Consider the following 16,356-nt stretch of genomic DNA (forward strand, 5'->3'; position numbering starts at 1 on the left):
GAAGCTCGAGTGGCAAAAATCAGTATGATATACTTACCTGAGGCATATGGATAAGCTGTATTTGTAAAGGTATTGGCTATTTTTTTTACTATTTAAAATATTGGAGTATTTCTACTTTGTGTCTTCACAGATAGGAAATCCCCTAAGACTGTAGCCTAGATACCTTGCCATCTGTAGTGTAGATTAGACTTCTGTTTGCTGCCTGGTTCTGTTGTGGTAATTTACTGCTCCTTAATGTTCATCTACTTTCTTACTTATTTAGCTTTTTGACAGGCATGCTTTAGGGCTGTCTATCTCTAGAGTGCCATAAGAACAGAGTAAATAACTTTTGCCTCTTAGCTCAGGGCAAGTCTGAACCCCTCTGATAATACATTGAGAAATCTTGTGCTAGCACCTTCAGCAGTGTGGTAGTTGATCATCCCCATCTGCGACTTTAGAAAATGCTCTGTGAATTATGAGTGCGATACATATATTCAAACACCTGCACAGTCATATCTTTTTTTATTCATTTTTGATGGTTTACATTTATGAGGATTTTAACAATTGAGAGATGTAGAATTTGTTAATCCAGCTTCCTATATGGTAAAGGCCTCAGCAGTTTTGTCAAGCTTACGGTGTGCATAATGCTGCACATGTTAAGAAAATATTCAGTCTTGAGGTAATTGTTCCCAAAGAAAGTACTTGTTTATGCTGCTTTCAGAGCATCATTTTCATGTGACAGCCTTGGTAATTGTTTCCTCTTAAAACACTGCCAGACAGCATAGGTTAACTAAATCATCTATGGTGTTTTTACATGTTATACATTAGTGCAAATGTTTTATGAGGTAATTAATTTTTTGGAAGTGAATGTATCTCTTATAATTCTGATAATCAAGAAAATTATCATCTGATAATCAGTCATCAAAACAAAAATGTTTGAGCCAGCCTGGGTTTTGGGAAGTACAGCTCTTCTTCCTAGCACTTGGCATCTGGCAGCATGTTTGCATATGAGGATGTCATTGCTTTTTTGAGAGGTGACACAATGCTGTATTGCATGGAGCATTTTACAGCCCTATGGAGCACAATTTTTTAAACTCTTTGCCATTACTTCAGAAGATGCTATCACTTTGCTGTATCCCTTTTGCAAGATGGAGATGGATATTCTGATCTTCTGATTTCAATGATAAGTTTGGTAGTGGTTGATATCATTAGTTAAGAGTTTTCTTGAGTTTACAACCTAAGTGTGAAGTAGTTTATGAAGATGCCCACAGGTAAAAAGGTTTGTTTCTGGTAGGCTTGGAATATGAATGGGCCAACTCAAATAGCATTTAGTCAGTGTCTCAAATTGTATGAGTATTGGTTGCTGAAATACATCCAAGCTTAATACCATGTATGGAAGTGATTTTTCCCTCTAAGTAAATAGAAGGATCTGTTGTGTTCAATTCAGTAAGAAAATTACTATGACCTTCTAGGAGCTCTGGTGTGCTTTCAGTGGAGACATAAAGAGAAGATGTCAATGATAGGATCAATTTCCAGTGTCTGAAGAGATCGTTAGGAGGTAGAGAGCAGCATTATGTCAATATTATACTGCAGCATACTATTGGATTTGTGTTCAGGACAAGTAATAGTTTATTTGTTACTAGATATGATTAATTTAGGCAATAATGTAATAGAAAAGGGAAGAGAGTTCATGAGGTGTATGGGTTTTTTTATTTTCCCCCAAACTGAATTGAAATTAGTATTTTGCTTTTTGGCTGGTTGTGCTTGGAAGCAGACACAGAGCTATGGTTCCTCATCTTGAGAAATACACTGTGCATTTATAGAAAGTAGGAGAACTTGAGCAGGAGTAGGCAGTGAGCCAGTGAGTTTATCTTCCTAGTCCTAATGTGAATGTGGGAAATTCAGATTACAGCTTATGGTTCTGAAGCATCTACTGAATTCATACCAGTCTGCACTGTGTTTGGGATTTGGGTTTTGTCCAGTCTGTACTAAAAACTACACAGTGACGTTTGTATGTTTGGAAGCGATGGAGACGTGAACGGAACTGAATTTGAGGAAAAATGAGATGTCAGATTTTAATCTAAGATTGACTGTATGACAGGAGTTAACAGAATAAATACCATCAGTTTATATCTAAACTATCAGTAAATACTCTTGACTTTCCATAACATGCTGTTAGTATTACAAGCAGCTGCAACAATTACTGAAGTATGTGTGTACATTGACTAGCACTTTAGTATCAGTTTGTTATAGGCTTCAATTTAACTGTGAGGTAAGCTCTCTGCCAACCTGTATCAGCTGCCTACGGGCACACAGTGCAAGAAAGCAGAGGGAAAAGAATACACAGCTATTACAGTCAAAGTCGGTGACTTTTCATTTGTTCCCTATTATCATCAAACACGATTTCACCCTTGAAATGTTTTAGTGATAAGAACAGCAGTAGTCTTTTACTCTGAAATCTGTGAAATATCTTGGAGGATCTGGCTAAGATGGCAGAACTTTTCAGAAAATGCAGGTGTGGATAGTAATAGATATAGTTGCAGGAGACAAAAGAAAGAAGTGAGCAAGCCCATAACATGTGAAGACATCATATTTCTGATTATTCCATGTTATTTTTGCCTCTTGGAGAGGATACAGGATTTTTGCCTTGGTGATTTTTACCTGCTGCCTCTGGTAGTCACTTTATTCCTGACTGCCTGTTATGTTTTAGAAAGCCACTATTAAGCTAGATCTAAAGGTCAGCTATCCAGCTTGACATGTGGCTGGCTGAAAAAAAAATCAGCATTTAGTATCCTCTATAGTACAGCTGTTATGTGCAGCTAGTGAAAACATATATCTCGCTTTCCCCTCTGCCCATGGTTAACTTCTCTGGTTTGTGAATAGCAGCAAGGAGTTTCCAGATGTTACCTTCTTGTTGTAGCTCTGTGTCTTGCTTGAAGTGAGTTTCTAGAAGCAAACCTGTATGGATGGAGTATCACTGATGTCTAAATGAATAAGAATAGACAAGTTTGGTCTAGACAGCATTTGTGGCTTAGGCACCTGTTTAGTTGCTAGTCTACAGCAGTAGCCTGCATGTTTATGGACTCGAATTTGAGGTGTGAAGAGAGCTTAAAGATCTGCAAAATGACTTCCAGGAAAAACTCAGTGTATGCTTTAAAATTGATGTTAATCTTATTCAAGCTTATATACCATCTTGAACTACTTGGCCTGTAGTTTTTGTTCTCTAGATAAAAAGAGGTGGAGTCACTGTCCCTGGAGGTGTTCAAGAGCCATGGAGATGTGGCGCTGAGGGACATGGTTAGTAGGCATGGTGAGATGGAATTGGTGATCTTAGCAGTCTTTTCCAACCTTAATGATTCTGTGATTTTGCGAGTCAGCCTTTAATTGAAACTGAATAACTATCTGCTGGAATCTTAAGTACAGGTAACCACCATCTGTAAGGGAAAGATTCTCTCTGATGTACAAAGAGAATACTTTAAAGTACTGCTTTCCAGCAAAGTATGTGCTTTTCATCTAATCCAATTTGTGTGGAGGAAAGAAAAAATGGCAGTGTATTCCATTTAGTGGCATTAATAGGAAGCAGCCAACAAATTTCAATTGGATTTTTTTTAAAGCTTCCAGTGAATGTATTGAGTAGAAATTAATACGATAATTACAGGAATCTAAAATGAGTCTGCCCATAAGGGAAACCTGTGAGTACTGGATATGATGAAAGATTGAACATCATGCTTTTTTACAAGTAAAAAAGGAATAGGTAACGTTTCTAAGCATATGGGAAATCTTAATTGTACATGCATTTTAAAATTGCATTGCAAGAAATGACTATGTGCTTGTTATATAGAGGATTTCCAGTAAGGAAAAGGAGAGTTTTATTTATCATAATCCTTGTCAATGGAAATGCACAGGAACCAGCTTTTGTGTGAATGTGAAGAGCAGCACAGCAGGCAGAACAATTCTCCATAGATACTGCCTGAAGTGTAGCTGCAGCTCTTCTGGTTGTGACGGGGGAGGATGATGTGGAGAACACCTCTACATGCTTGGTTGGCTTTGTGTGCCTCACTCAAAGACCTCCTACCATCTCTTAAGGAGTAATTAAACACATGGATGGAATGCAAGTAGATCCAGTTGAATCCTACATGAGGCTTTTAAAAAAAAGCCAGGTGACCTAGTGTTCTGCAAGAGTACGGTCAGCTGCCAGCATGCATGTAACATGCTCTGAAGCAGTTCTTACCAAAGACTGCCAGTTGGCTTTGCTGCGTTTTACCTAAAATAGGAAGCAACGAATATGCAAGGGGCTCCACTTTCAGATGTCTGAATAGGTCTTATTTTAAAAGGCTCTGCCTCTACTCCATTGTGCTCTGCCCATGAACAACTTGCTTCTGGATATGTCTGCGCTGCAGGTTGCAGCAGAGCAGCTGCTAGTTTTGGGCTCCGTGCAGCCCCCACCTGCTTGTTCTTCCTATGCCATTGCTGTTCTGTTGTCTGGAACATAAACTCTCCCATATTTTCCTTTTCCTTCACTGCTTTCAGATTCGCAGAGAGGTACTGCTCATTTCAGCTTTGTATGCGTCATGTAAACTTGAAACAGATTTTTGTGTTAGCCATGTGTTCCTGATGATTTTTCCTTTGAAGCACTTAGCTGAAGGAAGAGAAGCTTCTATGTAACACATCTTTCTATTTAGGGCAAATACGTTTTTTTCCTTTCGCGTCATTCTTGGTCTCCAGTGATCATACGATCCCTCAAGTTTTAAATCAAGAAATTAACTTCTTAACACTATGACTGAATGAGTTTCAGATTAGAAGAGTTGCATTCTATGTGATCTGAGTGGCAGAATCTCCTATATTCCTGTGCTTGTTTTCTGCTTGGGAAAAAACCAGGTGTGACCTGGTGTGGTAGCTGGTAAAACGATCTGAACAGTCATTCCTTTCACACTGCAAATGGACATATTGGCTGTTTAATGTTGAAAGTGAAGTGAGAGCTCCAAAACTGCTTGGGGTCAGTCTTTTAATGTGTTTTCTGGGAATGGCTTCACAGGTTTATTACTATAGCAGGCTCTTGGAACTTTGGCAGTGAAACTTTTGGAACGCAGAGGTGGCTATTGAAGGATAAGTCTTAGCAGAGAGTAGAGAGTTCTGCTATTTCTAATACCTGTCTCCACTGAAGTTTATAGGTCTCTTACTGTTGCAGATTTCAGCAGTTTATTTGGCCACATGCTTCTTTTCACCACAGTGACTTGAATCAGTGCAATTAAAGGTGTGATGTATTCTTGTCAGTAGATACTCATGGGAATTTTGTACAAAAGAGTTTAGTGTGGTAAGACTGTGTGTTTTGAAACCAGGGTATTTCTGATGCCATGACTGTTATTTGGGAAAGGTTTTTCTCACATCTGCAAGATTGAATTTCTGTACTTGGCCTGAGACAAATATCCACAAACCCATTCACTGAGGTGCTCAGCTTGAAGGTGATCAGATTCCAGCTTTAATCCCTTCTGCTTATTTCAGACCAAAAATGTGGAGCTAAACTTTCAGTAGTTGTTCTTTGTTCTATTTTATTACTTCTAAAATCTCCTGAGGCCTTGGGTTTGGCCCAATAGGAGTCTTAAATACTTTAACAGAGGAAAAAAAGGTTTCTCATTCAGCAGTAAGCCCCGTGTTAATTAGAGGAGTGTCACTAATAAGTGCTGTACAGAGGTACATATTCTGTGGCAAATTCAGACAGTTCTACTCAGTGCTTTGCTCTAAATGGTGCTGATATTCACTTCTTCCTTGAAGATGTTTTATTAGGGTTGAGTGTAATGTAAGGAGCATTCAGTCCTGTACTTTGTATAGAACTTTTGTTTACTCTGTTACCTGAAACCTGGTGAGTACTTCTCCTTCATCAGCCTTCTCTGTGCATGTTAGCTTTTAGCATATTTTTGCTGTTCCAATAAAATTGTGAAAGTCAAGAGAATAATGAAAAGATGAGTCTGTCTGCTTGTGTGAGCACTGCAGCTCCGGTTCCTTTTCCACAGCCATTTGGGGAACCAGGAACCAACTACATGTTTCCAAACTTATGTATCTTTACTCAATCCAAGCTGGGAAAATAGTTTTTAGAAAATACTTTTAGAATAGAAAAAAACTAGTGCCCTTGTGGCAACAATGGAGAATGATAGCACCACTGACCCATGTGTGCATTCAGAGCTAAAGCTCCCAAGTGTGCTGCCATGTGTTGTACAAACTGTGCAGTTAGCCTTAGTTGGCAGCTGTTGCTAGGTTAGAAAAGAGAGGCACTTGAATAATATGTAAACTAGCCAACTGCCTCATTTCAGTTCTTAATGGCCAACGTGTCTGTTTATCCCAAATTTTCACTGCACTGTCCCAACTATTCTTTCTTGCAATAGGGTGTGAAATCTCATGAGTTCTGAAGCAAAATTAAATCTTTGTGCTTCAGTATGTTTCATAGGCAAGCTGGGGCCAAGCTGCTCTTCCCTACTGGGGTCAGGTTTGAGGGAGCTGGCCTGTTTGTAATTGCCTCTCTAGTCTTGCGTGTACCATCTTGGCCTCTGCTTTTTTAGCCTCTGCCAAGTGGCAGGGTCTGCAGCAGAAGGAGAAGGGAGTTTTCCTTTCCACTTCACTCTGTTTCCTGCTGGGTGACAAGTGCTCTTCTGGTGACTGCTAAGGAGTGTGTATTTAACAGGCTGATGGGATTGCATGGAGAGGAGTAAGGAGGGCTCATGACTTCTGCTGGTTAAAAGTACACCTGAGCTTAGGCTGTGGTCATTGTTGCTGATTATCTTCTTAATGCCAACTTCTCTTCTGAAAAACGGCTGGTCTGAATTGCTAATTGTGCCAGTGGTTATTGCAAGCTCCCATACAGTGCATGCCTTCTGTTGTTCATTAGGACACCAGTGATCTGCTGTAGAAGTTTCAGCTGCTAGGAGGAGAGAAGCGGAAGAAGCTACGTGTTCTTGACTAAGGAGGTCACTTAAGATAATGACTCATAATGTGCTTTGAAGCCTGCCTGATCAGATTCAGGGAATTTGGTCTGATCCAAACCTGGAGCTGGTGTAGTTAGCTTCTAACTTAGTGAGCTCAAGATGTGCAGAAGATTAATTTGTGCTACTATCTAATGCAGATCATATTTCAAGGAATTCTAGGTACTTGCTCATTTTCTCACAGCTGTTGCTGTAATAACAAAGGACTGATTCTAGAAACTTTTTAGTAGCATTTTTTCACATCCTCTGATCTCAGACTTGTGCAGCTGGGATGTGTAAATACTCTTCTGTGTGTATGTGATGAAAAGTGAGCTGGATCCTATGCAAACTCAAAGACATTAAAACTATGGATCAAGGCGCACTGTATAACATCTATGCTGTAGGGGGAAGAAAGTGCTTCCTGAAAGTGTTGCTTCTTACGTCCTTTAGGTTGCCAAATGCTACCCTTACTTGCTTGGACACATTTCAAATCCCTTCATACAGAACAAATTCCTGAGAATGGCCATTGCAGGTGGTGTTTGTGTTGGCAGCCTCAGAACAGGGGCTGAGGGCTGAATGCTAACAGAAGCAGCTAAAATTAATGTCCAGTGCTGGAGGGACATCCTTTTTAGCAGACCTAGTGCACAAAAGTTGAACTAACAAAAGCGCTCTCTGTTACTGCTTGGGCTGCAGAATGAAACTCATTAAAATCCTTCATTGCCTCTGCAACTGCCCACAAAGGGCTCCTGCTCTGAGTAATTGTGCAGTGTCTCCAAGAAAAAGCAAATGCTTCTAACTTCTGAATAATGACCACAAGTGATTAAGTAGTACTGAGGACTTCCATAGACACAGGCATGAGTTTTGGAAGCCCACCAATGTGAACTGAGCATGATAGCAGTGTGTTTGTCAGGCAGGTGATGGAAAACACACATAAGTCTGTGATTTAAGTAACAGGCTGATACTTCATTAGGCTGACATATGGGCATTTACTAGAGCAGGCTGTGGATCTCAGAAGACTCATCTGTGACCACTCAGCTGTGCTGGCTTTCATCTGTAGCTTGTGATTCAGCTCTGTCTTCTCAACTCCCCTTCAGCAAGGTGCAAAAGAAGTGAGGGGAGAAGTGAGGTTCATCTAAAGCTCTTAATTTCCTTTAAATGGAGATGTGTGAATTTCTGTATGCTACCAAAACTCTTCTGTCCTCAGTTTCATTGCCAGCAATGGGAAGCTATGTGGGAGTGAGCCTTAGCAAGATGCATGTAATAGCAAACTGCTGAAGTGAATTCTCATACCAACAACCGTACCAAGTTAGTCTGGAAGAAGTCAAGCATTAGATTTCATTCACAGTCTAGGCAATAAAACATTTGTCGTATTTAAAAACTCTCATATCAACAGATCTTTTTCCTTTTGCTTCCTGGGTTTGATTGTTATTCCAGGTGTGTCTTAATTTTCTTTCTGTATTTATATAATGTCATTTATATAACTGGTGCTATCTGATTAAAAAGAGGTACTACCATGACTGAAAAATAAAACATACAGAGCCTCTGTGTGTCAGCCTTTCCGATTTACTGAAGTTTTTGTCTTATTTTCTGGTCAACTGCCTCATTTTTGCCTAAGTTACCCTGAGCTGGGGTGAGGGGTACAAGGTGCAATAAATCTTCAGCGGTTTATAATGCGACAGTAAGAAGAAACGTTTACAGTGTGCTATCTTCCTGCTGGCTTGTACCAGGGCAAGAGTGAATCCCACCTTTTTGTAAGGTGAGGAATTGGGATGCTCTCAGCCAGATGCAGCTGGGGTTCACAAACCTTGTGCTGAGGAGGTGTGGACTTTTTCCCCATCAGAACAATACCAAATCTTATTATGCGGCACTTCTTCCGATGACAATACTAGGGTTTTAGAATCAGTGCCTTGTGGTCCTTTGAGTTAGGTGATGTCTCTCATGGATGTGTTGGATTGCAAGGAATGGATTTCACCTGATTTCAAAAACATCTGTGCAGGGCAGCAATTGTTTTAACCTATTTAGTGTAATGGCTGAACAGTGACTCTTTTGATGTCCCTTTTCTTCACTGGGAAGTTGTTCTCTTCTCTGTCAACAGGTTACCTTTACTGCTCTGAGTTCCCCAAGGGCTGGTTTTATGTCTAAATCAGAGTTCAGTATTGTGAGGTAAGCCAATTAAGCTATTCAGATGGCATAAAGCAAACACAAAGTAGGAAAACAAAGATGCCCGCTCTTGGCTTATGGTAACAATACTGCTGTATTCTTGCACTGTCTTGATATGATGATTTGCTAAGTAAATGCTGATGCTAAATAAAGTAGTATTAAATTGTGAAGTATTAAATTAAGCAGAATGAAGGTCTTCTAGGTTAAGTTGTTGCAGCTTCTCATGTCCTGACAGCATTGGGACTTCTGTTACTTCTATGCTGATGAAAATACTGATGTGATGTTCAAAGTATTTGTTTACTGCTGCTCTTACAAGCAGGGAGAAGTTGGAGAGGGGTTATGTGTGCCTGCAGAGCTGTACTGTTTTGTTCCAATGTGGAGCCTAAATGTTTTGCTGTGGGCGTTTGGAGGCAAGTGTAAGCACTGGGGCATTGGGAAGCAGGGTGAATTGGTACAGAGGACTGAATTAGAAACATTGGTACTGTAGAGTTTTATAAAAAAAAAAAAAAAAAAAGGGGAGGAGGAAGGAAGAGCACAAAATGGGTGGCTGGTGAGTAGGATAGGGATTTCAGAGGTGGGAAGAGACAGAGCTGAACTTGGAGGACCTAAGGAGCTGTGAAGATGTTTGTTAATCTGTTAACTGCCATGCTTCACATCCTCTGTTTTCTTCAGAGGTTAATTATTTTCTTGTGTTATTCTGTCTTGTTCAGCTTGTGAGACATAACCTACATCTACAAACAGCATTTAATTCAGTGTTTGCCTTGCAGAATTTTTTTCATAAAAAACTGTAGCCACTATTGTTTTTTAAACCTTAGGCAGTTTGCAGTGGAACTCAGGAAGATCTGCTCTGCGGATAGCACAGGGACAAAGGGGCTTTCTTGTAGAGTGCTCTCCAAGTCTCAGCGTGTAGATGCTTTTAGGTTGGTGTTGGACAATAGAACAAAAACGTTAAACTAGGCAACAAAATGCCGAAGGATTTCTAAGATGTTAAAACAGTACATATGATTCTTGTTCATCAGTGGTGATGCCAGCAACGGAACAAGAAGCTGCTGGAGAATGAAAATAGCTAAAGGCAAATAAAAAGAAAAAAATCAACTATTCTTCTGTGAACTGTGTCCAGCAGATCCCCTGTGTGCCACAAACATTTAGGAAGAGCATAATGGCTTTTTGTATAGGGTGGATGCTATCTAGAGAAGAATTGTTCCACATGACGTTCCTCTGTGTGTGTAGTCAGTGAAAAGGTGGAGTAGCAGATGTGGCTGCTGACTGTCTGCACAGATGATTTGGGATCTGTGTGCCCAGCAGCAGTGTGTGGCAGTCCTGAACAAAAAGCTGTGGCCATCTGCTTTGCAAGAGCTGACTGTAAGAATGCATACAGGTAGGTGACCTCCTTGTCTCACCTGACCCAAAGGTGACATTGCGTTAAGGAATTGTTTAGTGACCTAAACCATTTCAGGAGATCTCCTATTGGTACAGTTATCTCTGAAATTTGGAAACCCTGCCTGTGAGGACTGCTGATGCAGAGCTCTAGGGTTGCAGCTGTGTCACCTGGAGAAGGGAGAGGCATTATTGCCTGCCCTTCTCTTGTGAGGTTTAGAAGAAAGGGGAAGGAACTGTTGGAAAGAGATGTAGAGATGGCTTTGGTGTGCTTGGGATTGGGGCAGCAGTGAAGCTGAGCTGGAGGCGGGACAAGAAAAGACAGTTTTTTGGCAAGCCTCTCAAAAAGAAGAGCTAACACTTAAAAGATTCTTTAAAAAGAAAATGTTGAAGGTGATGATGTAATTTAATGCAACTACGTTCAAGATGAATCTTCTGACTTCCTATGTGAAGTGTAGGATTGCAAGATGCTTTGAAGCTCCCAGCACACACCTTGCTTTCCAGATGAATTCAGTGCATTTCTGTGGGCTTTCACCAAGAAAACCAGAGTTTCTGGGGTAAGCCATTTGAGGTGCAGAACCTGGAAAAGATCTGAAAACTTAGTGCAGTTTTGGGCAGCAGGAAGAGAACGGGGGTGAATTGCCCCATCCTTAGAGGCTTTCAAAGTCCTGGGCAGCCTTGTCTGGTGGGTGGCAACTAGCCCACAGCAGGGAGTTGAGACTGAGTGGGATTTAAGGTCATTTTTAACCTGATCCATTCTCTGCTTCTACAATTCTGTGCTTTAGTCTTGCTGGTTTGCAGTGAAAGCAAAGGAGATGCCTAAGCTGTGAGGCTATTGGATGAGTACATGTACAAGCCTCTCACATGCGTGTCATGACTGTTGGGATGAAAAAGTGCTTGATAGTGTCTAGAGGATTGTAAACTAAGAAACTGGAGGTGCTGACAGCAGTGTGAATCTGAAGACAAGCAGGGAAAGGCAACCTGAGGAAGTCTTAGGCCTACTGCTGCTGTGTGCAAATGAGAAACATAAGCTCAGCCCCGAGGTGTTGTGAGAAATATATATAGTTCTTTGCTTTCCCTGAGAGACAACTGACCTTCCATCATTTCACCAACTCTAGGCACAGTTTTCTTAAATGCATTACACTCATTTTCTGAATGTATATAAATACCTTATTCTGTGTCTTGTAAAATAGCTAATGTTTTTAGTTTCTTTCTCTGAGTGGTGATGAATTGTTGTTTTTTTTTTTTTTTTTAAAAAAAAAAAAAAGAAAGAGAAAAAGCTGCAGTCACTTTCATTTGAGGCTAATTCGTTTGCAATAGCGATTGTTACATCAGTGAAAAATACCTTAAACCCCCTTACAGGAGCAGACCCAGGGTTTTTAATTTATTTAAAATGAAAAAGTTGGTCACGGATGGATATGTATTTCTCTGGGCTCCTGGCAGCAAGGCATGGCTTAGGACAGACCATGGTGTTCCTTGCCAAGTGGGGAACCAGCAGCGTGTCCTCAGGGCTCCCCAGGTGGGTGCCTGGGAATGTCCTGCCTGGCACAAAAACAGAGTAAGTTCTGAACAGCAGCTTCACTTGTGATGTTGGGTGACATAAAAAAAGGCTGTAATGACTGAGATCAGTCCCCCTGCAGGAGTGTGTACCAGGCAGAGTACCCATGATGAAGTAGCAGAAATCTGGGGATTTCTGCTAATACTTTTCCCTTTTTCAAGAAACTTGGGAGCAGAAAGGGCACAACGTGGATCGTATTGATGTGGAGATGGAGTTTACATGAGGCTTGTCAACCTAGCTGGCTGTGCACCAGTGAAGGAGCTGTGCCAAGAGCAGCAGGTGCAGAGCTGAGTGCAGGTGACAACAGTATGGGAAGGTACAAGTACTTGTTGTTTGCCTTCCCAACTCTTTTTCCTCAGCTGTGCAAAGTCTAGCTCCTTGCCCTACCATGGATAAGCAGTGTAGCTACTGTGCAGCTCCCTTCCTGAGGTTCTCTCAAGATAGAGGGATCTGTTTTCCAAAAATATTAGATAATAGGCAGTTATGAGCTTCTGAATCTGCTTGGTGGTGGAGGAGTAAGACCACAGGTGTGCACAGGATGCAAAAGCTTTGCAATCTTCTGTGGGCAGAGACTGAGTATCCCAAAAGGAAAAGCTGATGTTGGCGATTTTGAGATGTTTTCCAATTATCCACAGTTAGTTTTGGATAAACAGTGCGGAGCACAATGTGATTGTAAGCTGGTAGAGATATTGTTTTGAATAGAGTTTTTAAAAAGATTAAATTATTTTGAAAATGCCTATCTGTAAGTTATCAGCAACGGTAAGTTAAATCAGCAACGGCTCAGATTGGATCTTCTGTAGAAGACTGTAGAATGAATTTTGCAATGAAAAAGGGGCATTAAGCTTCCTATGACAGCAGAGGATCAAGGGCAATGTGTCATACTGGGAGAGACTGCATGCAAACTACCATTATTCATTGCTGTCTGGCTTTTATCATCCATGCTCACAGCAGTAGAAGTGGCCTTCATAAAAATCTCCTTCCAAACACAGATCTGAATACAGTTGGAGCTTGGCTGTGCTTAATGGTGCTGTAAAGAAGGACGGGCATTGCCTTTGCTGTGGTCAGTAGGTGTGTGAAGGCATGTCAGAAGGGGGAAATGGGGTATGCTGTGGCTGTGCTTAGGGATAACACTGTTTGCTGAAGCAGAGTATCTGGGAGCTGTGCTGTAGCTGCTGGATGTGATATGAGGAGAGCTGTAATCATCTTAAGGACAAGTAAAATTGTATCTATCTTATTCCTAAATTAACAGTAAATGGAATAACAGGGAGCAGATAGTACAGATACGAAGTATTTGTGTGCAGGTCATCATTTAATGTGTTTCTTAAGATTTAGCACTAGGAGAGGATGGACACAGCCAAGTAAGCTAAATAGTTAAGGAAAACTGGTAAGGTAGTGCGAGATCATTGCCTTTGCCACAAAAGTATTCTCACCTTCCAGCATTTGCAGAACCTTTAGAGGTATGTGTGATTGGATGCTTGCAGTAATGAGTTTCTTGTAGCCAGTGTGGAAGGTGGGCAGCTTCACAAAGACTTCCCTCTCAATGCAAGTTGAGGGTGACAAGCTGATAACTGGGCCTGGTCCTTGTAATCTCGTGTAATCACTTGATCTTGTCAGGAGGGAGTTCTTGTGCATTAACTAATCATGATATCAGGTCAGCAGTGGGTGGCTGAGGGAAGCAGCACTTGGAGCATAGGATAGAGAACACTTCACTAAATAACGTTGTAATAATTCCTGTTAGGGTTGCTGAGCAGTTAAGTGATAATTGGTTATGTCTACAGCTTGACCCTTGCACACTGCTCTGTGTTGTGGTGGGCTTTTTAATGATGGCTTTCTTTCCCTGTTTGAAGGGAATTTCAACGCTATAGGTGGTCTGTGTCTATTAAAAAGGCTCATTGTGGTGACTTTTGTCTCCCTTCCCTTTGTTTACTTGGATCTGGTACAAGTGCTTCATGGTTCCTCAAGTAACAAAATGAAAAACTCACAGGAGAGCCTCGTTAGTATTTAAATGACAATAATTGAGTTCTCTTTAGCCTATTAGTACTTAAGAATAGCCTCCTTTAAGTCCATTACCTCGGGGATGAAAGCAGTATTTGCAGCTGAGCGAGCAGTGTGTACAACACCCTTGCTGCTACAGGGAGGCTTTGCTAGTTCTCTGCCAGGCAGTGGCTTGTGTGGTGGATGCAGGCTGAATGACCTCAAGCTGCGTTCTTGAAATCCTCTTTGCTCCTCAGCTGTCAGTCGGAACATGTTTCCATAATAGACTTTCTTGCTCAAGCAGTCGGCAATGTGGGAATGTGACAGAAGTGAGGAATGAAGCCTACTGGGGCCCAGTTGTTGGAGCCAGATCTTTGAGGTCCCTTCCAACCCAAGCCATTCTGAGACTTTAGCTCCAAGCCCTGGCAGACTTATTCTTGGCACACCTAGGAGAAATGGCTGTAGCACAGCCATGCACAGCAAAGCCGCATCCTGGAGGAGGGCAGGATTGGCAATTGGACTGGGGCTCTTCCGCTTTCATAGCTGCAGCCAAGGGCAGCTGTCAGGCTTTGCTGTCCCAGTGAGCGGTTGGATGCCAAATAGCTCTGTAGTTAGCTACAGGAGCTGGATCTGGTTACCCAGGTGCAAGACAGGTAGTAAAGCACATAAAATTGGCTGCACGGGGTTCAATTTGAAGTGACTTCCAAAGTGTTCTGATGTTGCCAAGACTGGCCCCATCTAAACTTTGAACACTTCCCTATTGTCCTACTTTGATATCCACTGCCTACTAGTCATAGAATTGCTAAGGTTGCAAAGACCACTAAGATAATCCAATCCAAGCTAATAATCCACCCCTACCTTGCCCACTGACCTCGTCTCTCTGTGCCTCATCTCCACAATTCCTAAGTACTTCCAGGGATGGTGACTTCACCACCTCCTTGGGCTGTCTGTGCTGGTGCATCATCACTCTTTCTAAGAATAAATGTTTCATAATATCCAACCTGAACCTCCCTTGGTACAATGTGAGGCTGCTAGTGCTCATCTTATCAAATGTCCCTTTATTGTATATTCATTGCACAGGAAACATTGCACGGTGGTGACCTGGACAGGCTGATGCTCGCATGGTACCAATAATAGTGCACAGCAGAAACCTAAAAATCTTGCTAGTGTCTGTACATAAGCCTGTGCCCCACCCTTGAGGCTGTTTCCATTTAATAATAGAGACAAGAATTTCATGAGATGGATGGTGGCTGTCACTTGTTTGATTGGCAGATTCAAAGGCCTCTTGGCCAACTATGTCTTGAATATTTGTTACCAAGCAGCTGTGTCAGTTAAAATGCATTGAAACTCAGCCAGCAGGGCTGCATACCAAGCATCACATAGGAGTGCTTGACACTTTGGTTTTCCTAGATGATAATTAATTTGTTTGGAAGTCGTTTCTTTATTCTTAGCTCTTCTTAGTGCTTTTTAAATCTTTGCATAGATGGGAACACAAGCCTTTATCTTCCATTCAGCAAGGGAGGTTACTGAATTGCAGTACAAATGTGCATTTGAAGATGAACATCTACTTGATCCCCTTGGAGAGAATAATATCTTAGCAGTTCATCTTCATTTCTTCCTTAGGGGGGAAGAAAGAAGGCTTACAGTGAAGTGATCATGGATAGAAACTCTTCTTAAGGCTCTCAGCATTGGAATAGTTTCATAACGTGCTCTCAATGTGTGTTGAGTCTGGTTGCATTGAGTGAGCTGTCCTGCTGCTTTTATGTATTGATGATGCTGATGTAGAAATTACAATTGCAATAGGTAACTAATGAGGGGAGTCCCAAAGTTATAAATATGAGATGACAATTGTCAGAATGGGTGCTAACATTTTTACAATATAATTTGATCAATGCAACAGATATAGCAGCGGCCTTGAATGGGATGCTTTTGTGAACAAGATAATTTAACTCAGCAAATATGTTCACATAAATGTTTTAAAATGAAAGACAAGATAAATCTGTCTAGAGCCCACATGCTGTAGAGCTGCCAAGCCTGCCACCTGTTTAAGATTTTAATGACCTGTTCTTTATTTAACAGAAAAAGTCAAATTAATGCTGTCATTAACCTTTGCTGAGGCTTCCCTTATCTCAGGAGCTCTGTGATAGCATTCAGCACGTGCCTCTCAGTGGAGCAGCTCTGTTGCTTTAATTAGAATTCCAGCAAGCTGGCAAAGAAGACCATTAAATGTGAAATGTGTTTGCCTGCAGCTCAGCCATGGGAATCTGATTTCTGTTCAAATAGGGATGTGGCATTTGTCAGGAGCCCAAGGAGGCCGAAACTCATGTTGTGCTTTGAGACCTATAGGGAATCAGT

General features: G+C 41.3%; 1 protein-coding gene across 3 annotated transcripts in view; it reads left to right on the forward strand.

Moving 5' to 3' along the window:
- The window catches only part of ARHGAP24 (Rho GTPase activating protein 24), a 156,201-nt gene that overhangs the window by 26,263 nt on the left and 113,582 nt on the right, over positions 1 to 16,356 (forward strand). The window lies entirely within an intron of this gene.

The sequence above is a fragment of the Tympanuchus pallidicinctus genome, unplaced genomic scaffold (assembly GCF_026119805.1).
Source record: "Tympanuchus pallidicinctus isolate F22 unplaced genomic scaffold, pur_lepc_1.0 scaffold2, whole genome shotgun sequence".
Classification (NCBI taxonomy): Eukaryota; Metazoa; Chordata; class Aves; order Galliformes; family Phasianidae; genus Tympanuchus; species Tympanuchus pallidicinctus.